Source organism: Parasteatoda tepidariorum, chromosome 1 (genome assembly GCF_043381705.1).
Source record: "Parasteatoda tepidariorum isolate YZ-2023 chromosome 1, CAS_Ptep_4.0, whole genome shotgun sequence".
Classification (NCBI taxonomy): domain Eukaryota; kingdom Metazoa; phylum Arthropoda; class Arachnida; order Araneae; family Theridiidae; genus Parasteatoda; species Parasteatoda tepidariorum.
This window is the reverse complement of record NC_092204.1, coordinates 72,166,015-72,178,624: the sequence shown is the minus strand read 5'-3', so window position 1 is coordinate 72,178,624 and position 12,610 is coordinate 72,166,015. Positions and strand designations below refer to the sequence as shown.

The 12,610-nt window shown below is 29.7% G+C and overlaps 1 protein-coding gene across 6 annotated transcripts in view; it reads right to left on the bottom strand.

Annotated features, from left to right (window-relative positions):
- LOC107447961 (silk gland factor 3) overlaps positions 1-12,610 on the bottom strand; it is a 463,042-nt gene that overhangs the window by 154,917 nt on the left and 295,515 nt on the right. For all 6 annotated transcript variants that reach the window (XR_011638030.1, XR_001584597.3, XM_071187006.1 and 3 more), the window contains one exon: positions 5,579-5,647. The gene's annotated coding sequence lies outside the window, so the exon portion shown is untranslated. The remainder of the gene's footprint in view (positions 1-5,578; positions 5,648-12,610) is intronic.

The following is a 12,610-nucleotide window of genomic DNA, read 5'->3' as shown; positions in this document are numbered from 1 at the left end:
TTAATATATTGTATGTCTCCCAAGCGATGAAATACTGTCCTTACTACGCGTAGGCAAATTGTCGAATTCATCTTAGGGAAGATTACTCCACTGAGCAAGCAATGCCTTCCGAAGTTCTGGTACACATGTAGGAGATAGTTAGCAGGCTGCAACTCGACGGCCAAGCATGTCCATCACATGCACTATCTGATTCAAGTCAGGTGAGAATACTGGTCATTTTATACAGGTGACATCCTCAGATTAAATGCATTCGTTTACTAGGTTTGCTGGGTGAGAACGAGCGTTGCCACGCATAAAAATTCATTCTGCGCCAATGGCATCTCTAAAGAAACGTACACGTTGTTCTAGAATGATGTTCCGATAAATTTGACCTGTCATAGTTCTTAACTAAACATGCAAATATATTCCGGAGCCTAGTATAATTTTCAAACTAGCATTCTTGCACCACCATGAAGGTGTCATTCAATGATGTTGTCTTGGTGGTAATGGATAACTGGCGTTCTCCATATGAAAGTCCGTCATGAATCAGACTATAAGTTAAACCTGGACTCGTCGGAAAACATCACACAAGTCACATGTTCTCTACTCCAGACTAATCACTGACGACAGTGAATTGCCATGAGTGGAACACATTTTATTGGCCTGCAAGCTTATGGGCCAATATTTTCCAAACTGTGTTACACGTGTCTGCAGATAGTTTACAAGACGTATACTGTGCTTCGTCTGCTTCTTTTGGCAGTTTCTTCCAAATACCGATTTTCATTCGACGTTGTAACTAGGAGGGGGGGGGGAGACCAGTACTGACATTCCCATCATCTCATTGGAATTGTTGCAAAAACCTAGAGACGTCACTAAGGGCAATTCCAAGTCCTTCCGATACTTTGTACTTCACTATGAGTACGTTACATTTCAGGTGGCCTATAATTTCACCACGTAAAAAAATATCCACATGAGTTCTCTCTGTGTCATAATTATTTAGTTATGGCACTGAGCGACTTAAAGAACGGTTGCATACAGCTTTACTTCTTTGCTACCATTTCTTTTATACCCCTCTCTTACACTCACGTTATTGTGACATACTGTCGGCGTCATCTGACTGCCGCTTCTCAATATTTGCACATTATTTTTGGAGATATGAGTGATAATTCTACAGGGGAAAGTTTTACTTTCAATCCCTTGTGATTCTGATTTATCCCTAATCCAAGCGACGCCTAATCCAAGGTAAGCGACGAAAAATTCAAAAGTGAGATTTTTATATATTTGGTATTTTTGCATAATAAGCTACTTATTGCAAAAGAGTTTTTTTTTTCAAAATTATATTTCAATATATAAATTTTTTTAAAAAATTCTATTTTAGCGGTCATACCATTATCAATAGAAAGAAAATAGTTTTCATGTCACTTCTCACGAAATCTACTGAGAAGAATTTACGCTCTTTTTTCAATTGCACTGTAGAATTGAGAAATTTCTGAAAATGTCTTAAATTAATTGATTGTTTTTAATTGATGTCTAAACAATCATTTATTATTAAACTTTGGCAAAATACAATGAAGAAAAATAATTTAACAATTTTTAAATAAACATATGTTAAAATTGGTCTTAAGTAATTCCATAATTAATAAATTAATAATAAAAAATGTAAGGTGAAAAAAATTTTAATAAGTCAAAATATTTAAAAAATTTATTTGTGTTTGTAACTGTTATCTAAATAATCATTTAATCGTAAACTTTACATAAAAACTACTTTTTAAAAAAAATCAGAAGAAAAAAAAAACAGAAAAAAAAAAACAATATACAATAATTTAACAATTGTTTTTAAATAAATATCTGTTAAATCTATCTTTAAGTAATTCCATAATTCAGAAATTTATAATACAAAGTTTAAGGTAAATGCTATTCCAAAAGAATTCTTGATATCTATATTCTTGTAAAATTGCATAATTTTCCAGGTCGTTTGAAGATTAGGACTTTTAATTAACTATTTCCATGGAAATAAATTCTAAGATCACTTAATAACTGGCGCCAATATACAGTAGTTTAACAATTGTTTTTAAATGAATATCTGTTAAAACTAGCATTAAGTAATTCCATAATTCACACGCAAATGACACAAAATTTAAAGTGAATGTTTTTCCAAAAGATTTCTTCGAGTGTATTCTTGTAAAATTACATGATATTCACCGTGATATAAACGTTAGGTCTTTTCTGTATACAGTAAACTATTTCCAATGAAATCTAATTCTAAGATCATATAATAACTGGCGCCATAGGAGTTCGCGCCAAAACTTGCCCATTTTAGGTTTACCAAGGAAGAAAACGGCAGAGTTCTACCCGGAATTGTGTCAGCTGTGGCACGAAGGAGATGGATGTTGGGTTCGGCAAGCGTTGAAGGCTGCCCCAACCAACCCTAATTTGCATAATAAGCTTGCGTCTACGCTCTTTCTCCCATTGGTGGTTGATATACTTCTAGAAGGAAGGACGAGCTGTGAAAAATGGCGTGAGAGGTTAGATTAGGAAACGAAAAAAGGGGAATATAAAATCATTAATCAAATTCTTCTTCTTTGTCATTTTAGATATATTTTTTTTCTTTACTGTTGTTGTTGCTTTATCTACTTCCTTAATCTGAATTTTTATAGGTTGCCTCTGAAGGAAGATGGGAGAAAATATTTGAGAGATCTAAAAAAAGGAAATAATAGTTTGTTGGGTTTTGAGATTTGTGGAAAGAAGGAGATGGTATTCATTCATTTGATCTGTTTTTCTTACAAAAGGAAGGTTTTCATCCTTCATGACAATAAACACTGTCAATGATATAAAATGGATGGGACACATTAGTTTCTGTTCTTTTTTAACCCCCCTCTGTTTCAGCGAAATCTGAATAATTCAGCTAAATTTCTGTGTTGCTTTAAGGTAGTGATGGCGTATTGATCTCTTTGCAGTTTTTTTTAATAATAACTAAACTTAAAACTTTAGTAAATGTCGCATTATACTTTTCAATATTTGACAGACTTATCTTTATTTTTATATTGCCAAAATTATTATTTTAAAAAAATTGCTTTTAGTACACTATTAAAGGGGGCAAGAACAGTTGGTGAAGTTTTTAGTACACAATTTTTCTTGTCAATACTAAGAGCAAATTTAACTGATGCTGGTAAAAGTTGTATAGATTTATGAAAAATTATTGATAATATAACTTCAAAATTGTGACAGAAATTACCCCTGACCCCTGATATAGGATGAGTTCTAACAAAATCCCTCAAGTAAGTTCGTGTACCATGATGATTGATAAGAAAGTGAAATATAAATGTATATGAAGTTTTTTTTCCAACCCTATGAATAAATAATAATTCAATCCATGTTACCCATTAAATTTTTCTAAGTAGAATAAGGCCGTAAAATCAAAATGCTATAAGCTGAGAGTCTATGCCATAGAATATCAGATATTTAAATTTTCTTTTGCAAATATTATAATTATATTTGTTGTGTATAAATGATTTTAAAGGTTAGAACAAATTTTTTTTATCTGTGTTGATGAGTCGATTCGATTCAAAGTGGATTGGAGAATCAGTAGCGTTGCAACTTTGAACCCAATCCATAAGATAAAAAAAAAAAATTAATGAATAGAACATTCTCGAACAATTGTGGGGAGTAAACTACTTTTCACGAAGAACTTTTTAAGTAAAAATAACCCGCATTCATTTGCGATTCATGAAAAAGAAAATAATGAAAATAGATAAGATATATAATGAAAATAGATAAGATATATAATGAAAATAGATAAGATATATAATAAAGAAATTTTAACCCATAATCAGCCTTATATTTGATGTCAGCACTGCGGTCGAGAACAGTATAAGAATCGAACAGCCATCGTCGCGATTCGAATATGGGTCGTTTGGTAGTGCGTGAATAGCGAATCGCATAGATGGTCTATATTCCATCATTGACATTAATCTAATTTCAACTACTTGATTGATCTAACATTCTTATAAATTAAACATTGAAAATAATATTATCAATTTTAATATAATTAACGAAGATATTAATATCTAAATGAAAATACATATTTTAGGAACTAAGAATTATTTTTAAAAATGCTTGCATGATTGAAACTTGCTAACTTGGCGCAATGGAACACACTTTAATAAATAAAATGGAGAAAAAAAACTACTTAGTTATTAAATAAAAATGGTAATTACGTTCAAATAAATCTTCTTAAGTTAATATTGAAAGTAGAATCTTTTTTCGATCTGCAAGTAACCCTTCACAGAGCATTTTATCGAAGTGTTAAAAAAAATTCTATGCAGTGTAAAGCTTTTACAATTCAAAACATTAATTTACGACATTATCAAAATTGTGCATTTCTTTTTTAACTCCTCTGAATAACAACGAACATGTTTCGGCTTTATGACAAAAAGAATAAATATCTCAAACTCCAAAGAGTGGAAAACGAATAAAAGATACTTTGTGGGCAACATACTTGAGGCATTATGGGGATTTATCCTCCAAATTTATCTACTATTAGAAGATCTGTTAATCGGTCTTCAGACCTTCCATTGCAATGGTTTTCCAGTCGAGTTGAAAAATGGATCTCAATTTTCACAGCCCACGGCTTTGTAATAATGATAATAGTCTTCCTTCGACAGATGGTATGAAAATCCCTTAATAGTGGCGCAATTTACCGCCACCACCCCTCTTCAGTTGGCGAGATGTCGAGGGGGTGAGGAGAGTATATATATAGAGAGAAAAAGCGCTTGAACTGAAAATTGAGACTTGATGCAAATAATGATCATTTTCCGTGGTCGCTCTTTGGGGCTTGTACATGTTATTAGTGGAAATGTTGTTTGGCAAGAAGGCCTGTTGTGTTTTGGAGAAAATCGTCGAGGCGTTTGGGAAGTTTAAGGTTGTAAGTTATCTTTTTGCGGAGAAAATGACTGAAATTATGGTGTGCTAAATACTCCCGAGAGGAAGCGATTCGAAAATGAAAAAGCGGTGCAAACTTTTATTCTGATTAGAACTCTCAAAAGAAAGTTTTCTTCTTTTTATGTATTGTTGTGTTAAGTTTTAAGATGGTACACGTGAGAATTAGGTACAAGCACTATAAATAAAAATAATTTTAAAAAAATATTTTATCCTGACATATTTATTTATAATGCTCCAACATTTATTGCATCTTGAAAACAATACAAACTTTTTTTTTATGAAAGATGAAATGGAAGGGTGCGTGCGTGTGTGTGTGTGTGAACTCAATTACATATTGAGAAAAAAATAAAAAATGCTATAAGAAAAATACTAAGAATTGTACAATATAAAGAATAATTCTTGATATTTTAATTATATTTCCACAAATACTTCCAAAACGGAATTATCCTGTAAACGATTAAATTTCTTGTTAAAGTTTAAGGAAATTTTTTTCAATAAATATTTGTTACTAAAATAAATGTATAATTACTACAATTATACAAAAAAAAATTCCAAACAGCGGAAAATTTAAATTTTAAATAAAATTTTAGTATCGAAATTTTTATTTACTCAATTATTCATGACAAAACAATTTGTAATAGTTTATAAAGCAACTCACCTGGTTTGAATATTCCTTTATTCTAATTGGCATACTGAGTATTGATTATGATACATTATTTAAATTTTCCTGTAATAAAAAACGAATTTTTAAAATAATAAAGTTTAACTAAATGTTTTATACAAAAATTTTAAACTCTAATCAAACAATTGAAACTATCTCTTAATATAATAAATTACAATTTTTACAACAAAGTTTGAAGTTTATATGAAAAAAACCGATCAAATAATTTATAAGAATAAATAAATAAATAATAATTAAATGAATTAAACATAAATAATACATAAATTAATAATAATAAATAAATTAAACAAGTTAAACAATTTTATTTCAATTTAAGAATGTCTTTCGAACAATGAAAAATCTAAGATAGAGAAAATAAGATCAATTATCCATTATTAAGATGTAAAAAAATTGCTAGTTAAATTACCGTACTGAATGGTATTGATATGTCCGGTAAAAAAAAAAAATAATAGCTCTGGTTAATAAAACCAAAATGTATGAAATTTGAACCATTCATTTGGTAACATTTCCGTAAATATGGTAACGATTAACTGGAAATTCTGGTTTACAAAATGATTAGTTCTTATTACCCCGCATTTAGTAAAAAGTACAAGATTGTTAAGTAATTTAAACCAAATAAATAGTTGTTAGTGCCATGCTCTGAGCTATCATGATAACATAATAAATTTTACCATATTTACCGAATTTTATCACATAGTATAAAAGAATATTTTATTATTAATTTTAGCAAAATATTTAGAAAAGTGTTTCAGTAAAAATTGTCGAGCCTTTTAGTGTTCCCATAGAATGAAAAACGCGGTGAATTTTAATATATTTTGGTAGTTTTGGCCATATCTTTTCTCAATAAACGTTAAAGAAGTTTCTGTATATTTATCTCCTATTAACATACATTGCTAAATATCTTTGCATGAACTATATTACAATAATATTCATTAAATTTTAAAAAATTTAAATTATATTAATAAAAACCACTTTCCATATAAATATACAATTCTGAAATTTATGAGCAACCCTCAACTACTCCTACTTAAATCCAAAAAAAAAAAATAATAATAATTATTATTATTACTATTTCGCAAAAATAATAATCTCAATTTTTCAAAAATAATAATCAAACAAATTTCTCAAAAATAATAATCAGACAAATTTCTCAAAGAACAGTTCCAGTTAAATCTGTTAACATAGTTACAAATATTATGAAGAAAAAAAAAACACGTGACATTATTTGCTTATTGCTAAGACTTCGACCTTATTTTTAGAGTTTTTATGTAATAAAACAAAGCTTAAGATAAAATGATTTACATATTATTTATTAATTATCGTCGAGACAGTTCCTAATTAAATACAAAAGAAAATTCTAGATTTAGGGCTATACGAATTGTCCCTTTAGTTGTTTTTCCGGCTAATCCAAGTACCTTGTAAGGAAAATACTTTTACAGAAATAAAGTGAGAAATAAGGTATTTCGACATTGAAAGAAGTCTAAGCATAATAACATAAATTGGTTTTAATTTATTACCTTCAAAAGCTTATTTCTTAAAAACGTAAATTCTACCCAGAATTCTACAAAATTACATATGCTGTAGACACTTTTTTTCCATCATATTATATCACTGTAATTAAATAAATATTGCTGCAAAAAATGTGGTATAAAATTTTACGGTCAAAATGGATTTTACGGCAAAATAGATTTGCGAATGCTGCACTCAGAGTGTACAAAGTATTTTTTTCTTCCGTAATTTGATCCGGGATTTTTTACAATGTCAGATCAATTCCCTGTTTCTTGACTAACTAATTAAAATTTCGGAACATTTTGATTTCAGTTTATACATTAAAATTAGTTCATGACACCAAGTAACCAAATTTTAATTCTTTAAGACTAGTTTTTTTCCCAAAGCTACCACAGAAGGCTTTGGTGAACCCAGACAAAAGTTGAAAAAACATGCAAAATCCTTAAAATATAAAAATTTTGTAATTTTAATTAAATACATTAAATGAATGAAACGAAGCAAAAAAAATTAAAATATTAATTAGTGATCTAAAAAGCATGGAATTGGTATCATTATAATTCCCCATAGGTTAACCTGATAGATGAAGGAAGTAGATTCTGACTACAAAACGCTATTCTAACGTAGATCTATTTTTATTTTATTAATTTTAAATTGGATTTATTTTATATTACTCAAAAACTAATGAATAGTGTTTACTCGGATTTATCTTTAAAAATGTGTAAACTGGGGACACCTTTTAGACGATAAATAGAGTAAGTTATAACTGATTTTTTTTAAAAAAATAATATGAAGTAAAATAAAATTTCATAATTTTTTTTATATAACTTTAATAAAAATCAACTATCTAACATAAAAGAATATACTAACACTCAATACGATGGGTTTAGCATTCAAATAAGCATTGAAGACGCGTGCTTGACGCTTACAAAAAGTATAAAATACAAGAGTAACAAATAATAATAATAAAAAAAAGTTCCACAATAATGATGGTCTCCCCGTAGAGGCGGTACAATTGTGACGCCTCGAGCCCACCAAAACGTGATGTTTATAGTAGGAATGAGAAGGTAAGGCGGATAATTTGGGGTGGCATTCCTTGCCTCAACAAGGGCAGTGTGTTTTCAGCGGGTCTATTAGCCAAATTCGAAAACCACGCTTTCGCTGTAATTTAATCGAGCAACCCACCCCGAATGAGACTTTTTCACTCACTTTGGCTTCGGGCTTCGGCAGATCGTACTTTCTGGTAATTGCCGCGCAATTTTTTGATTCTCTACTTCCAGATAATTTCGGATTTTACTTTCTGTGTAACGTGCCGGGAGTATCGAACCACGGTCGATAATTTCTCTCCCAACTGCATTTTAGTTGATAGAAAAAGTATCTCGACTTTGGATTACAAGTAAAATAATTGCCTCTATAAACAAGATACAATCTCGTCAAATCGCCATTTTTTTTTCTCCTTCAACTGAAGAATCAATTAAATTTTTACAACTCGATATTGAGACATTATTAATGATTATTTTGTTAATTTATCTGCATGCATTTGAGGTGTTGATTTCAAAATTACCCTTATCAATAAGAAATTTTACAGAAAAGAAAATAGAAAGATACAGAAATAGAAAAAAGGATTTGTAACAAATTTTGAGGTAGAGATTCCAATTCTGTCTTTTGAATATAGGTATATTTACTGTATTTTTCGTGTCTAGGAAAAAAAATTGAAGGTAACATACGTATGATTACAAAAGTTAATACTAGAAAATATTCGAAACATTAATTAATGTAATTTATAAGAAATAATTTAAACATTATTTTACATTTTGTATAGTTTGCGGTTTTTGACTTAGTTTGAGATAGAATTGAAATCTTATGACGTTTAATATTTAAATATTGAACAAATTATATATATATTTTTTAACTTTTGCTCAGCTACGTTTCGACTTAAAAATTATACATCAGGATACATTTATAAGTTTTTGAGTTCATGTATTTTAAAAGCCGAAATTATCGTCACTATAATAACACATGTTAGATTAGAAATTTATATACCTAAACCAAATTGTATCATTGATATATGATTATATAATTTGACGTAATATCAAAGTATGCAAGAAGACGAAATTTTCAAATCAAATAAGTGAACGATCAAGCTTTATCCTCTAAGTTTATCAAAGATAGACTTAGTCAGGGATTGACAAGTAAGTTATATCTATTAGGGGGACCGGAAAGTAATGTCGTTTCGGTGCATTTGATATTTGTTATCAAGATTTTTTTTTAATCAACAATGTATTCACCCTTGTTAGCAACGACCTTTCAATGCCGGATCGAAAATGAATAAAAATGGATGGAAGAAAATGAATTAGTTTTTAAGACTAACGAATATTTAACGCGCCGAAACGACATTACTTTCGGGTCCACCTAGTATTTTCACGCAAATTAAACTTAGTCCAAAACCTATTTAAATACTATCATATATTGAGGATTACTTAATTAAGGAGGGTTACTCATTGTAATTTTTTCAAAATAGTTTTATTACAAAAAATTTTTTTTTACGATACACTCTTATGTTTAAATCAATCTCGTACTCGTACTATGGTACCTTAACTCTTGATGTACTTAAAACTAAAATAATAACTACCATTCTTGACAAAATTTACCTCATAAGGCATTTAACTTTACTTCTTCGTTATTGATATCTGCTCACCCCATGTAATAAAGATGAAAAGAAGATGACATTTAAAGAATGTCATTAATAGCGCCTATCTCGTTGCACGGAATATTCGGAATTCTTCATCCAATGGACCGAGACACTTAATATTTGTCACTGAGGAAAAAAAAAAGGAAGAAAAGCTGTAACAAAACACCCAGGTATAAATTCCTGCTTCCTTGATTTCCTTGTAATGACGACATGAAAAATTGGCGGTTTATTACCCTAAGTATCGAACGCCGCTTTGAGCCCTGAAGGATAGCCACTTGGAATGCACTAGAGGACGTCGCGAAAAATGAACAAAATGGCAATAAAATAATGGGCACAAGAACATTTTCATCACAATCATTTATCATTTCTTATGATACACAAAATAAAATAAAAATTGTCGCGCAAAACTAAAAGTGCCGATCATTCACTGAACCGACTATATAATTCACGCTATCGGGAAAAGTTAATTGATATCATAGAAGGTTGTGAGAAATAAGCCGTCATTTTAACAAATTGTGATAAGAGACAGAATTTACGAGAGTTTTGTAGGATTGTAACTTATCCATTTATCCTTCGCTTGGCGTTAAAAGTAATTGAAAGTTACCTATATGTGGCGATTTTATTACAACTTATTGATTGGTATAAACTAAATTTAAAAAGCTATATTCTCAATATCCATAGAGAAAATAAAAGTATGGTCAAAACTACCTGCATATGGGGAAATTTGTTGTGTTTCTGGCAGTATGGGAACATCAAAATGTTCGATCATTTTTACCGAAGCACTTTAGTAATGACATTTGGTAAAATTAACAATAAAATATGGTTTTATTACCACGCTGTTGGTAGTATATATGATAAAATTTGGTCATTTCATCATGATACCATAAAGCATGGCATAAAAACCATTAAATTTACTTCCAGTTTTGTATATTTTACTAAATTTGTGATAATAGGAACTATAATTTCGAAAACCAGAATTTTCGGTAAACCATTACCACTTGAACGAAAAAATTACCAAATGAATTGTTTAAACACTGTATATTAAAATTAACAAAAATTATGGTGCCTTTTTTTTTTTTTTTTTTTTAATTATCAAAAATTTTTATTAACATACAGTAAGGTAATTTTACCAGACTTTTTTTCTCAGTATAGTTATAAATAAACTCTTAATACCCAGACATTATTAGTTTTAAGATTATTAGTTATTTGTAATCTTTGAATGTATATATGATTTTATCTACAACAATTAAATAATATAAAAAACACAAATGCATATTTACGAAGAATTGAGCTATTTGAAATTCACTAAATTTACTCGAAGGACTTATATTTCAGTGTTTTATCACGGACCGGTAAAGTTGGCAATTTGGGCTATTGACATGACTCTTGTATTTAAAAAATTGTGGGATTTAAACAATATTTGACAAGTTTGTTAGTGATCATTCCCATACTCTCTAAAGGGAAAAATATTTTGAGCCTAAACCTATTTAAATATAAATAAAACTTACATTAATTTTAGTACATAAATATAAATTTTGCTATTCAAATAACAAAATGGCGGAACCGAGTTATGTAACTATGTCTAGGTAGCTAAAGTATACAAGTAAATCAAGTTTCAAGCCTGTTACAGCTACACGTAACGCAAGAGCAAGATTAAGTCGATTTCGATGTATTGTTTTTATAACATTCATAAATGAAAATGTAGTTTCCCACATACAAGTTGAAGAAAAAGACAATAAAAAAAAAATTAGTTATTTTTTAATAAAGGTGGAGTTATTCTTTTATAGTATTTATCCAGAACGGATGCATAAATATGTCCGATGTTCATTGAATTGAATTGTGGCTTTAATCCTTTATCTGAAGATAGCTCAATGTTATCTTTAGAGTATAATAGTAATAGATAGTATTGAACTCTCTTCATTCATATTTAACTAAGTTCTCCTTTTGAGATAGTAAAACTGTTACTTTGATTTTCAATGAATGTATTTTTGGTCCACAAATTCCCTACACGTACATACTCTTCCGGCGAAGGTTGGGTTCCGAAATTATACTCTAAAATTTCATAATAATGTCTTCAGCATTTATAAAGTGACAGAAAGAAGGAAATATTTCAAAGTTGATATCTTGTTTACATTTGTACCAAAACTATATATTTTTTAATAAGTTGAATACTATATTGCTTTTGCTTTAAAGGCTTAGTTTTAATTCTTTTATAAGTGAAAATATGTCTGATAGGTAAGAAAGCTTAGCTACCCATTACTTTTTACATTGAGATCTACCTAATATAGATTCTTTCTGTGGACTTGTAAATAGTTGTTTGCAGCCTACGGACCGGTAGTTGAGAAAAAATGCACTAGAAGACGTCACAAAAATGAACAAAATGGTAATAAAATAATGACCACAAGTAAATTTTTATCACACTTCATTTATCAATCAATAGTGGCTCAAGAGATAGACAGCTCACTTTTCAATGAGATGACCCAGGTTCGATTCTAACGTTGGCGGGTCGATTCGAATTCTGCTCCCGGTTTGCACTGACCACAGTTCTAACAAAAACTACCCTCAGTAATAGACAGATCAGGGGTAATAATCCCCTTGCTGGTGGACTAACCGTGGGAGGTTTTCGCGGTTTCCCTCTTCATGTAACGTAAATGTGGGTAAGTTGTCACAAAATGTCCTCCCTAGTTTGTTTCAATGCTTGATCGAGGAGTTCCTTTGTCTTCTGGGTTGGGTTCAAAATTACAAAGCTATTGAATTGAACATTGATAGTTCAACGCCGGTTATAAAATGAAATAAAATCATGCATCATT